At 48.1% G+C, this 13,128-nt stretch overlaps 1 long non-coding RNA gene across 1 annotated transcript; it reads right to left on the reverse strand.

The window, feature by feature from the left end:
- Positions 1-680: 680 nt before the first annotated feature.
- LOC309493560 lies at positions 681-12,883 on the reverse strand. Its single transcript, XR_014203992.1, has 4 exons — positions 12,782-12,883; positions 11,780-11,892; positions 1,153-1,214; positions 681-1,071 (listed from the first exon to the last, which is right to left on the reverse strand). It is a non-coding gene; the product is annotated as an uncharacterized lncRNA (long non-coding RNA).
- Between the last annotated feature and the right edge of the window lie 245 nt (positions 12,884-13,128).

The following is a 13,128-nucleotide window of genomic DNA, read 5'->3' on the forward strand; positions in this document are numbered from 1 at the left end:
CATTTATGCACATTATTTGAACGTGGTAAGGAAATATTTAATATCAAGCTCACTGTATTACATACATTTATTCTGAGCCTAACAAAACTGCATTTTTCCAGGTGCTTACGACGGGATCCTGCTTGGTGACAGGGGCTATACCTGCAGGCAGTATTTCATGACGCCATTCCCTGACCCAAACCCCGGACCACAAACCCGTTTCAATGCAGCTCTAGCCAGGACAAGGGCACGCATTGAAATGACCTTTGGGCAACTAAAGGAAAGATTTCAGTGTCTGAGGGTTGCACCTGACAGGGCCTGTGACATTATTGTTGCATGTGCCATACTCCACAATAGTGCCACCATCAGAAAGGAGAGGACCCCTGTGGTGGAGGTGCAGCCTGATGATGACCTCCAGCCAGTGCACTTGGACCAACCTAGTGGCAGAGCTGCACGGGACAGAATTGTGGAACACCATTTTTTTTTTTTTTTTTTCAACACAAAAACCTTCATTAAATGAATAGAAGACAAGACAACATGCTTAGTTCCTTGAGTTTTATTTCAATTATTCTTTGTCAAGAAAAGCCAATGATGGTCATCTTTTGCCTGCAATAAGATATATTGTTATCCAAAGTCAGCAATAGTACTCTGTGTGAAATAGTGTATTTAGCACTTACTCTGAAGTTCCTTTTGAAGCAACTCAATCTCTAGTGCCAGTTTTTTCTTCTTTAAGGTGTCAAGTTCTATTTCTCCCCTTCATTTTTCTGTTTTTTCAGGTCAAAATACTAAATTTTCTGTTGTAGATTCCGTTTATATACGGATATCACCCTGTGCCATGTTTGGATAAAAAGAATAAAAAAAAATAAAAAAGAACTGTCAACACAAGCCTCATGCAACAAAAATAAAAAGTACAAGTAGGTTACTACACTGCCCACCTCTGTATCACTTTGTGCAGTAGGCCTTTCCTCCTGCAACTCATATTGCAGTCAGAAATAATATGTACACAAGTTACTATAAATGAAGTAAAGTTATTTATGCACTTACAAGTACTTCCTCCAAAGGACAGTCATCTGAGAGGGTTTCTTCACTGTCCTGTGCAATGGAAACAAATGGGCATTACAAAGTGTTGCACTTTCTTCCCTTTTGATGTAAAGTTAGAAAAAGTCCACTTACTGCACATATTTCAGCCACTACTTTCTTGGGAACAGGTACAAGTGTTGGTGTATTATGTAAAACTGCACAAAAGAGGAAACACAATGGCATTACAATGAACTACACTATATGAACAAATGTGATCAGTAACTCATGGCAAAATATTCTTACATTAAGTTCAGCAGTTTTCACCTTCACAAGTCAAAGCAATTGATCACTACTCAATATTTAACAGCTGAAATTACTGTACCAGCCATTTGGATTATATAGGCCAACTTAATTTAATGCGGCAAAAAAAAAAAGATATATTTTACAGTGTAGCAAGCTCATTTAAAGCTCATTTACCAGTAATGAAGGTGTTGCTGCTACTGGTTCCTGGCTGTTGGTCTGAGGAAGAGCTGCCCCCAGGGATGCCCTCCACAATGGGTCGGTTCACATTTAACCCCAGGGCCAGCTCTACTGCTGGGGTATAATGTGGTATAATGTGAGGGAGCAGGACCACCACCTGTTTGTTTTTTTTCAGCTCAGCCTTTTTCTTGGTTGCTGTTATAAACAGACAAACACATTTAACGGTGCTTTTCTTTTGTAAAAGAGACAAAGAACAGTAGAAGTAGAAAAGATTACCATTTTGAAGAATATTCTTGTACTTCCCTTTTACTTGTTCCCATGTTCTAGTGCAGTGTTTTTCAACCCTGCTCCCGGAGGACCCCCAACACTGCTGGTTCTCTTACGAGAGGTACTCTCGTACTGCGTAATATCTTACGCTAGGGGAAATCTCTTTTCCGCGAGATACTGAAGCCAAAAAATTATCCTTAATTTTGAAATAATGTAAAACGCGTTGCGGCAGCATGCAGACATAGGCGAGACAGCTCGCGCGCCTATTGGCTGCCCTGCGGCAACTGCAGCAGCCTATCGATAAGGCCCTATCGTGACGTCATCACCAATGGGGGCGCTTCGCGCCCCATACGTCACGTCCCGCCGAAACGGGCGTGGCCTGGGGCTATAAATATAGCATCGAAAGGCTAGCTTACCGATTTTTCATCTCTTCAGCGGAGCTCACGCATCGCTGGATCCAGAGAGAAGAAGCCGCGCCGTGGAAACAGCATTTCAGCGGGACGAGTTCGGTACCTGGAGTCGCTGGCCGCGCCGCCTTCAACCACCGTTCCTGCTACGCTATCCGGCGTTATATCCTTTTATTGCTTTGTGTGTGTTCGCCGCCGCGACTCACACTCCTTCTCTAAAAGAGCAGAGCGTCTTTTTCAAGATGTCTCGTCCATCCTGTGGCTCGTGCCGAGCCCCACTCAGCGACGGGGACCGCCATGTCATCTGCGTTTCCTGCCTGGGTGAAGGACATGCGGCTCTAGCGCTCGCTGACGGCGGATGCCCTCACTGCGAGCTTATGCCTATGGCGACTCTGAGGACTCGCATGGCAACTTTCCACGAGCCTGCACCTCCCGCTTCGACGCCGCGCCGTAAAAAGCGCCGTGCTCAGCGGATCCCTGAGCCTCCCACCGAGAAAAGCTCGCCGGTGCGCCTGCCAACTTCGCCGTCTGCTTCTCTCGAGTCTCTCACTCCCGGACAGTGGCCGCCGCTGGCCGCCGCTTCCGCCGGAGATGACAAGGAAGAAGCGGCAGTTTTCGAGGAGGACAACTGCTCTATCCTGGCTTCGGACAGCGAGGATTGGGCGAGCTCTGTGGACCTCGCCCCTTCTTCTGCCCGCGAGTTGTCAGGAAAACGGGCCAGCATTGAAGCTGAGCTGATGCGTCTGCTCACACAGGCCACAGAGAGCCTCGGCCTCGAGTGGTCCGCGCCCGCCGAGCCTACACGCAACCGTCTGGACGGCTGTTTTCTGCAAGGGGACCGCGTTTCCACGCCCTCAAGACCCGCCCCGTTTCTTCCTGAGCTTCATGAAGAACTGGCAAAGTCTTGGAGCGCCCCTTTTTCAGCCAGGCTACGTTCCTCTGCTTCGGCGGCATTCTCCGTGGTGGACGGTGCCAAAGACAGAGGATACCTCGCTCTCCCTCTAGTGGAGGAGGCAGTAGCAGCCCATCTTTGCCCGCCCTCTGCTGGACGGCGGACTAAGACGGCGCTACCTTCAAAAGCCTGCCGCGCTACTTCCACCCTGCACAGTCGCGCTTACACCGCCGCTGGGCAGGCTGCATCAGCGCTACACACTATGGCCACTCTCCAGATCTTCCAAGCTAACCTTCTCCGAAAGCTGGACGAGGAAGGCACGGAAGCAGTCAACGTGGCGGATTTAAGGAGTGCTACGGACCTCGCTCTACGCGCTACGAAATCCGCTGCACAGGCCATAGGGCGGAACATGGCCTCTCTCACCGTTGCTGAGAGACACCTCTGGCTGACGCTTTCAGAAATGCCGGACTCGGAGCGCTCTGTGTTCCTCGACGCCCCCGTTTCTGCTACTGGCCTCTTTGGATCGTCCGTCAAAGATTTCGCGGACAGATTCGCTGAGGTACAAAAGACGTCGCAGGCCATGAAGCACTTTTTGCCAAAGCGCTCTAGCTCCGCATCAGGCCGCTCTAAACAGCCGTCTGCTCGCAGCTCGCAGCCACCGCCCCCCGCCGCCGCTTCACAGCGTCGACAGGCCCGGGACCAGAGACCACGCTCTCGCTCTGCCGGCCGCCGCCCCCCACAGCGTGGGACTCGGCCGAAGGTTGAGATGAAGCCCGAGGCCTCAAAGTCTTCCTAGCCAGCTTAGGAAAACGACGGTGTTCAAGCCCCGCTGCGGCCGGGTTTCCACCAAAACTTCCCGCTCGTCCAGTTCCATTACATGCGACTGTTCCAGTGTACTCTGCAGTAAACAAGTTGGTTACATTACCCGCTTGCCTGTACACAAACGCCGTTTTCACGGCGACCCAGATAAATCCTGTAAAGAGCGTATTTTCTGGTATTCCGGCCACGGCCGACGGTGTTATGAGTGTAGTAAAAATGCCCACTGCCCAGTGCCCATTCCTACACACAGACACAGCCCGCCCCACAGGGCTCGCGCACATAAAATCGACTCATGTCGATTGCGCACAGAATGTAGTGAACGTGCCCACGTCCCAGTGCCCACAAACACTACACGCTGCATGTCTCTCGGTTTCTGTAAAAACGAAACCAACACACATACAACCGACTCAGGTCAATGGTGTTTTCAGTGCAAATGTGCCCGCTGTCCTGCGCCCACATTCACTCACAGACATGACGAATCCCTCGGTTTCCCCCACGCTCGCCGTCTCTCAGCTACCTGCCGCGAGAGAGCCGAGCGCGGGCGAACCGCCCGCTGTGATCAAAACACTCCCCGCCTCGAGCGCTGCAAATGCGGTGTCTATAATACAGCATACCGAAGCTCCCCGGTCGCCACTATGTCACGACCAGAGCTCCGATCTCATTCAACCCTTAGCTATGCACGCACATGCGTGGGCAAAGCTTCCCGGTGTATCAGAATGGGTGCTGAACATTATAAAAAGAGGCTATTCGCTACAGTTCGCTCGACGTCCCCGCCGTTGTGCGGTGCGAGTCGAAACCACGGTAGAAAAGGAAGTAGCAAGTGTACTTCGTACCGAAATTGCGAAACTGTTGAGCAAAGGGGCAATAGAGCCTTTATCTCAAGCTCAGAGCGAAGGGGGGCTATACAGCAGATATTTTCTGGTTCCGAAAAAAGACGGGGGTCTCAGACCCATTCTAGATCTAAGACAACTGAACGTAGCGCTTTCGAAACGCCGGTTCAGAATGCTCACAACCAAGACAATCCTCACGCAAATTCGCCACGGGGACTGGTTTGTGTCAATAGATCTGAAAGACGCGTATTTCCAAATACAAATAGCGTCACGTCACAGGCGATTTTTGAGATTCGCCTTCGAGGGCCAGGCTTATCAATACACAGTCCTACCGTTTGGCCTGTCCCTAGCACCCCGTACATTCACGAAGTGCATGGACGCAGCCCTCACTCCCCTGAAACTTCGGGGAATGCGAGTTTTGAACTACTTGGACGATTGGCTGGTTCTAGCTCAGTCACATACGGAGCTCATAGAACACAGAACCATTTTACTCGAACATCTCGAGAATCTGGGTCTCAAAGTCAACTGGGCAAAAAGTTCACTGTCTCCCAGTCAGAGAATATCTTTTCTGGGCACAGAACTGGACTCGCTGTCAATGACAGCTCAAATATCGCTACAGCGCAGATTGACTATTCAGCGCATGACAGAAACCTTCCGCCGCGGCACTATAGTCCCGCTAAGGAAGTTTCAAAGGATGCTCGGTCTCATGGCAGCAGCATCCACAGTTCTCCAGCTGGGTCTGCTTCGCATGCGCCCACTGCAGTTCTGGCTACAAGCGCGAGTACCGCGTCGAGCATGGACTTCAGGTCTCTTTCGTCTCAAGGTCGATCAGGAATGCGTCTCAGCACTGATACCCTGGAGAGCGACCGACTGGTACCAGTCAGGTGTAAGCCTGGGGACTTCCTCGAGTGTGAAGGTGGTGTCCACGGACGCCTCCACCTCGGGATGGGGAGCACTGCTCGAGGGCAGACCGTTTTTCGGCCAGTGGTCAGAACGGGAAAAGCTTCTGCACATAAACTGCCTGGAAATGATGGCAGTCGACAACGCGCTGAGGCGCTTTCGTCCCCAAATAGCAGGACACCACGTCTTGGTCCGCTCGGACAACATGTCAGTGGTAGCCTACATAAATCGCCAGGGAGGCATCACATCCCGAAACCTATACAGGTTAGCGAAACGCCTCCTGGTATGGGCTCAGCACAATTTGCGCTCGCTCAGAGCAGCGCATGTGCCTGGCCACCTGAATGTGGGACCAGACAGACTGTCCAGGAACAATGTTCCAGCAGGAGAATGGTCACTGCATCCGCAGACAGTCCAACTGCTGTGGCAGACATTCGGCAGAGCAAAGATAGACCTGTTTGCGTCTCAAGAAAACGCTCACTGCCCGGAATTTTTCTCAAAGAGCAGGGATGCGCTGGCCCACGTCTGGCCCCGCTGCCCGCTCTATGCCTTTCCCCCCATCACGCTCCTACCTCAGGTATTAGAGCGGATCAGGGAAAGCAGATGCTCAGTGTTACTGGTTGCTCCGTTCTGGAAGAACCAGGCTTGGTTCCCAGTTCTTATGCAGCTGACGAGCACTGCCCCATGGCCAATACCAGTGAGGAGGGACCTCCTCTCTCAAGCCAGGGGCTCGATCTGGCATCCTCGCCCGGAGCTTTGGTCCCTACATGCGTGGGCCATCAACGGGTACCCTCTGATATCCCAGAGGGAGTGTTAAACACGATCATGCAGGCTAGAGCTCCCTCTACGAGACGGCTCTATTCCTCAAAATGGTCAGTGTTCTCCAGCTGGTGCACAGCACGCGGCTTTTCACCCCTGGACTGTGGAGTGACGGAGGTTCTCTCCTTCCTACAAGAGCTACTGGATGAAGGCAGAGCCCCATCCACGCTCAAAGTCTATGTGGCGGCTATAGCAGCGTTTTCCAAACCAACGCTTGGTCAGTCACTAGGAAGGAACGATCTGGTCATTCGGTTCCTTAGAGGAGCTAAGAGATTAAATCCTCCCAGACCTCCCTCAGTCCCCATATGGGACCTTTCTACGGTCTTGGAGGCCATGAAGGGTGCCCCATTTGAGCCTATCCAGTCAGTTGATATCAAACACTTGTCTTTCAAAACGGTGTTTCTTCTGGCTCTCGCTTCAGTGAAGCGCATAGGGGACTTACAAGCGCTCTCAGTGAGCGCGACGTGTATGGAGTTTGGGCCAAATGACTCGAAAGTCATACTCAAACCAAGGCACGGGTACGTCCCTAAATCCCTCAATACACCGTTCAGGGCCCAGGTAATTTCCCTGTCTACCCTGCCGGTCTCTAACGAGGAGAAGGACGCCAGCTTCCTTTGCCCAGTCAGGGCGCTAAGGGCTTATGTGTCCCGCACGTCTGTTTTCAGACAGACGGAGCAGCTCTTTGTTTCACTCTACGGACGTTCTAAGGGACTCGCCGTTTCGAAACAGAGCCTATCCAGATGGATAGTCGATGCTATAGCGCTGGCTTACACCTCTAAGGGCTTGCAGTGCCCATTAGGTGTCAGAGCGCACTCCACGAGAGGCGTGGCCTCGTCGTGGGCTTGGTCTAGTGGGATTGCCTTGCAAGATATCTGTATGGCGGCAGGCTGGGCCTCCCCGTCTACATTTATAAGGTTTTATAACCTAGAGGTTCCCGCTCTGCAAGCTAAGCTGCTTTCAGTCTAAAGAATCGGTACTGTCTGCCCCGAGTACGTCCGGCCCAGAATACCGAAATAGCGCGAGCAACGCTCGTTTAGATCGCGCAGCTCTATGGGCAATGTGTAAGACCCACTATATTCATCAGTCCAGGCCGGGGTCGCCCTGACTGAGTAAATACCATCACTATAACTGTTCTTATAGGATGCTGCATTACAGGAATGATGCTATTCTAGCCACTCTTCCTGGGCTCTCTGTGAGTCACTTATGATCATGTACTACATGAGCCCGGGCACCTGCCCTTGGGACTTTGGTGCTGGATCATAGCATGCACGGCGTTTTACACTGTTTCCCCTAGCGTAAGATATTACGCAGTACGAGAGTACCTCTCGTAAGAGAACGTACTCGGTTACTAACGTAACCTCGGTTCTCTCTAGAGAGGAAACGAGTACTGCGTATCTTGCCGTGCCTGCGCACGCTCCGGTTCGCTCCGGCGATGAAAAACCGGTAAGCTAGCCTTTCGATGCTATATTTATAGCCCCAGGCCACGCCCGTTTCGGCGGGACGTGACGTATGGGGCGCGAAGCGCCCCCATTGGTGATGACGTCACGATAGGGCCTTATCGATAGGCTGCTGCAGTTGCCGCAGGGCAGCCAATAGGCGCGCGAGCTGTCTCGCCTATGTCTGCATGCTGCCGCAACGCGTTTTACATTATTTCAAAATTAAGGATAATTTTTTGGCTTCAGTATCTCGCGGAAAAGAGATTTCCCCTAGCGTAAGATATTACGCAGTACTCGTTTCCTCTCTAGAGAGAACCGAGGTTACGTTAGTAACCGAGTACGTTTTCTTTGTCTCCCTAATCAAACACACCGGATTCAATTCATCAACTCATTATCACATGGGTTAATGAGCTGATGAGTTGAATCAGGTGTGTTTGATTAGGGAGACAAAGAAAACATGCAGTGTTGGGGGTCCTCCAGGAGCAGGGTTGAAGAACACTGTTCTAGTAGGTCCTGAGGTGGCTCTGACATTAAGCAATTATGAAATGATTAAAATACAAGAATATACACTGTAATAAGTGATATAACCATAACATGGAACACTTACGCATTTCATTTGTCTGCTACTTTTTGCCAGCCCTCTCTCCTGGCTTTTGCACACTTTGAGGTGTTCCCTGGCGTTTTAATTAAGGTTTCATATTCTGCATAACCTTCAATAACTCTTGCTCTGCTGCGGAGAAAAACTGTGCGCGCTCTTTGGCCATGGTGAGCAGCCAATAGCAGCGTTGCTGATCAATGTTTCTACTATCGATACATATCCCCTTTTAAACCAGCGCATGAACGCGCAGTTATCTCAGATAACTCAATCCAGCTCTACTAATCATAACTGGCAGGTGTGTTCGAAGAAACGAATTAGTCAGATCATGATTAGGCCGATGATATCACCTTGGATGTCTCATAATTTGATCTTGGATGTTTCAAGCAACGTACGAAGAACGGGCCCCAGTTGCTATGACAGCAAGTCCAGGATGAGCGTCGAAGAACTCAGTTAGCTGGATTTGATTGTTGGCGATTTGGCATGATCTTGGATTGTTTGGGTCTTCGACGCTCATCCTGGACTTGCTGTCATAGCAACTGGGGCCCGTTCTTCGTACGTTGCTTAAAACATCTGAGATCAAACGAGACATCCAAGATGATATCATCGTGCTAATCATGATCTGACTAATTTGGTTCTTCGAACACACCTGCCGGATATGATTAGTATAGCTGGATTGAGTTAGTGAGATAATTGCGCGTTCACGCGCTGGTTTAAAAGGGGATATGTATCGATAGTAGAAACATTGATCAGCAACGCTGCTATTGGCTGCTCACCATGGCCAAAGAGCGCGCTCAGTTTTTCAACGCAGCAGAGCAGGAATTTTTACTGGAAGGGTATGCAGAGTTTGAAAAATATAATTAAAACGCCAGGGAACACTGGGAATCAAAGTGTGCAAAAGCCAGGACTCGAGAGGGCTGGCAAAAAGTAACAGACAAATTAAATGCGTAAGTGTTCCATGTTATGGTTATATCACTTATTACAGTATATATTCTTGTATTTTAATAATTTCATAATTGCTTAATGTCAGAGCCACCTCAGGACCCACTAGAACATGGGAACAAGTAAAAGTGAAGTACAAGAATATTCTTCAAACTGGTAATCTTTTGGTAAACTGGATGTGTTTGTCTGTTTATGGTTATCTGCAACCAAGGAAAAGGCGGAGCAGAAAAAAACAGGTGGTGGTCCTGCACCCCCACGTTATACCCCGGCAGAAGAGCTGGCCCTTGGGCTAAATGAGAACCGACCCATTGTGGAGGGCATTCCTGGGGGCAGCTCTTCCTTAAGGCCTATTTATACTTCTGCGTCGGACCTACGCCGGAGCCTCTACGCTGTAGGCAACGCGTTGGTTTTAATTTATACTTCTGCGTCGTTGTCCGCGTTGACGCGCAATTACTCATGCAGAGGGACCATGTGAAACCCGAGGGAGGGGTTCAAGCAGACCAATCACAGCGCTTGCGTCCGCGTAGAATTGACGCGTTGTTACATTTTTGGAGAGGTGCGCATCAGGGTACGCGCGCTAAGCACAGCCTACGACGTAGCTACGGCGTAAGTTCGACGCAGAAGTATAAATAGGCCTTTAGACCTAAAGCCAGGGACCAGTAACAGCAACACCTTAATTACAGGTAAATGAGTTTTAAATCATCTTGCTACACTGTAAATAATTTGTTGCTGCATTAAATTAAGTATGTCTATAATCCAAATGGCTGGTACAGTATCAGCTCCGCTTATGAAGCCGGGATCTAATCCTGTTAACATGAAATAAGCTTGCGCACCTGTTGCTATGACAGCAAGTCCAGGAGGAGCGTCGAAGAACCAAACAATCCCAGATCATGCCAAATCGCCAATAATCAAATCCAGCTAACTGAGTTAGCGACGTACGAAGAACGGGCCCCAGGTGCGCAAGCTTAAACCTGCTCGGGAGCAGGCTTATTTCATGTTAACAGGATTAGACTGCGGCTTCATAAGCGGAGCTGATACGGGAAGTCCAGCGCTTATGAAGCCGGGATCTAATCCTGTTAACATGAAATAAGCTTGCGCACCTGTTGCTATGACAGCAAGTCCAGGATGAGCGTCGAAGAACCAAACAATCCCAGATCATGCCAAATCGTGGCATTTAAGCCACTTAAAGGAGCTGTATGTAGTTTTCAGCGGCCTCTAGCGGTGATGTTTCAGATTGCAACCAATAAGTTGACAAGCGCGTGCTCTTGCGCGTGCTCGAATTTATGAGCGAGCACTGTGGATACCGGCCAGACTGAGACGCGTCACGCAACACACCAGAGAGAGCATCCCACAACATGCTAGAAACTCAGGTAAACTCCCACTGCAACGTTACAATAATAGGCTACTTTTATCAGCTTGACGTTGAACTAATGCTCCATGCTCGTACCATGATAAGAATGGAACCCTATCAACCGTGCCGAATTTTGCCACTGCAAGCACTGCTTCACATTTTCTTCAGGAAATGTATACATTCTAGGTTTGTAGATAAGGTCTCTCCATGATTCAAACGCCCTGCCGATGTTGATCCGTGTTTTTTCACCCGAAGTTCATCCGATTCACGTCTGGCCTTTAATACGAGCTTCAGCAGAAAGAAAAAAACGTTTTATTGTTTTTTTTATCAATATGTGGAGTTTGTGTTGGAGTCTGTGTTGTGCTGGGAGCAGGTCGTTTCTTAGTGTTATCAGACATGTCATAAGTTGCATAAGTCATAAGTCCATGTCATAAGTTGCAGTGTCGTCGCTGTTGAGTGCAAAATCAGTAGGCTAGACGAGGCGAGAGGCTCGGGAGCGCTCCGCGCATGCAGGTGACGTCACTGGATTTCGCGGTAAATCCGACCCGGCACCTTCACATAAACATAAGAATACTTGCTTTCAGAGGTAATAGCAAAACCCGAAAAGTGGATCATTTTAATGTGATATTACAACCCCTTCACCCACAGGCAATAAAAAAAGGATTCGTTTTAGTAGAAAAGCTACATACAGCACCTTTAAGACCCAATGTTGTAAAGCAGTTTTTTTTTTAAGCAGTTTTTTTTTAGGCTATCATAATTTTTTATGAAGATCATACATTCATGACCATGCCGATTACAGTATATGTTACTCAGGCTTCACTAACGTGATTGGTACCATAGACTATAGGCTAGACCAGGGGTCGGCAACCTAAGGCACGCGTGCCAAATGCGACTCTGATACTTTCCAGACAAGTTACATACTCTCCTGTCACTTGTTTCAAGAGCTTCACTTGGTCAAAAACCAAGTGATAACCTGTACAATGTAAAATTGTCAACATCAAATTATGTACTACATATTACAGCATTGTTTCAATACAAGACATACCAATGGACTCGCGCAGCTTTCTGTCTTCTTTGGGCACCAGATGTTCCTTCCTCACCCGAAACAAAGGACTTATTCGATTAGCTTGCGTTGATATAAGGACTGGTCTTCCTTCTCTGCTGTAAAACAAGAAAGTCTCGACTTACTCTATGTGCAATTACTATTGTTCTTGAAACATAAATTAAGACAGTTATAAATAAGTTAATTTACCATACGATTCAAGTCAAGTCAAGTCAAGTTTATTTGTAAAGCGCTTTTCACAATACAGATTGTATCTAAGCAGCTTCACAGTATTCAATTAAAATAATACAACAATGTTTGTTTCAAGAGGAATTTATTGATTGATAAAATTAAATTAAATATCCCCAAAATATCCCCAACTGAGCAAGCCAAAGGCAACAGTGGCAAGGAACCGAAAAACTCCATCAAGTGACCTAATGGTGTCCTAAAACTCCATCAGGTGACCTAATGGAGAAAAAAAACCTTGGGAGAACCCAGGCTCAGTCGGGGGCCAGTTCTCCTCTGGCATTTATGAGCTACAGGCCGGATTGTAGTTTGAACTGTAGGATTATATGAATGCCTGGCTGAAGAGATGCGACTTTAATCTAGTTTTAAACTGGGAGAGCGAGTCTGAGCAACGAACAGTATCAGGAAGACTATTCCAGAGTTTTGGAGCCAAATGTGAAAATGCTCTCCCTCCTTTGGTGGTTCTGGATATCCTAGGTATGACCAAAAGCCTTGAATTTAGTGATCTTAAAGAGCGCGATGGATTATAGGGGCGATAGAAGATCCGTTAAATAGACTGGAGCTAAGCCGTTTAGAGCTTTATAAGTCAGTAGCAATACCTTATAATTAATACGGAACTTTATAGGTAACCAATGCAGTGATGATAAAATCGCTGTTATATGATCATATTTTCTTGATCTCGTAAGAACTCTAGCGGCGGCGATTCAGGAGAGAGCATTTGATGAGTAAATACCGATTTCAATATTCTAGAAACTTTACCTGGGAAGGGCTGATCCCGGCAAGATTCGCTGCGACTCACTAGTAGCTCTTGTGAGGGTTGGCTCTTAAAAGAGCTGTTGAGTTTGATATTGTAGAGCTTTAAAAAAAAAAAAAGGACCAAGTAATCCTGCAAGACGGAAAGGAAGGTAATTTTAATACATTACTTGCAAATAGTCAGTTTATGTATAACTGTAGGATATTTTTTTCTGTAAAGAGTGTTGAATAATTCAATTTTAAAAGCATTTTTATATTATAAGTTCACTGATATGTGGGGGCATTTCTATGAATAAAAGTACGTCTTTAATAGCAAGCAATAATCATGTGAAAATGATTTACTTGCAAACGGG

Source organism: Leuciscus leuciscus, assembly GCF_965113295.1.
Source record: "Leuciscus leuciscus genome assembly, contig: SUPER_2_unloc_8, whole genome shotgun sequence".
NCBI lineage: Eukaryota > Metazoa > Chordata > Actinopteri > Cypriniformes > Leuciscidae > Leuciscus > Leuciscus leuciscus.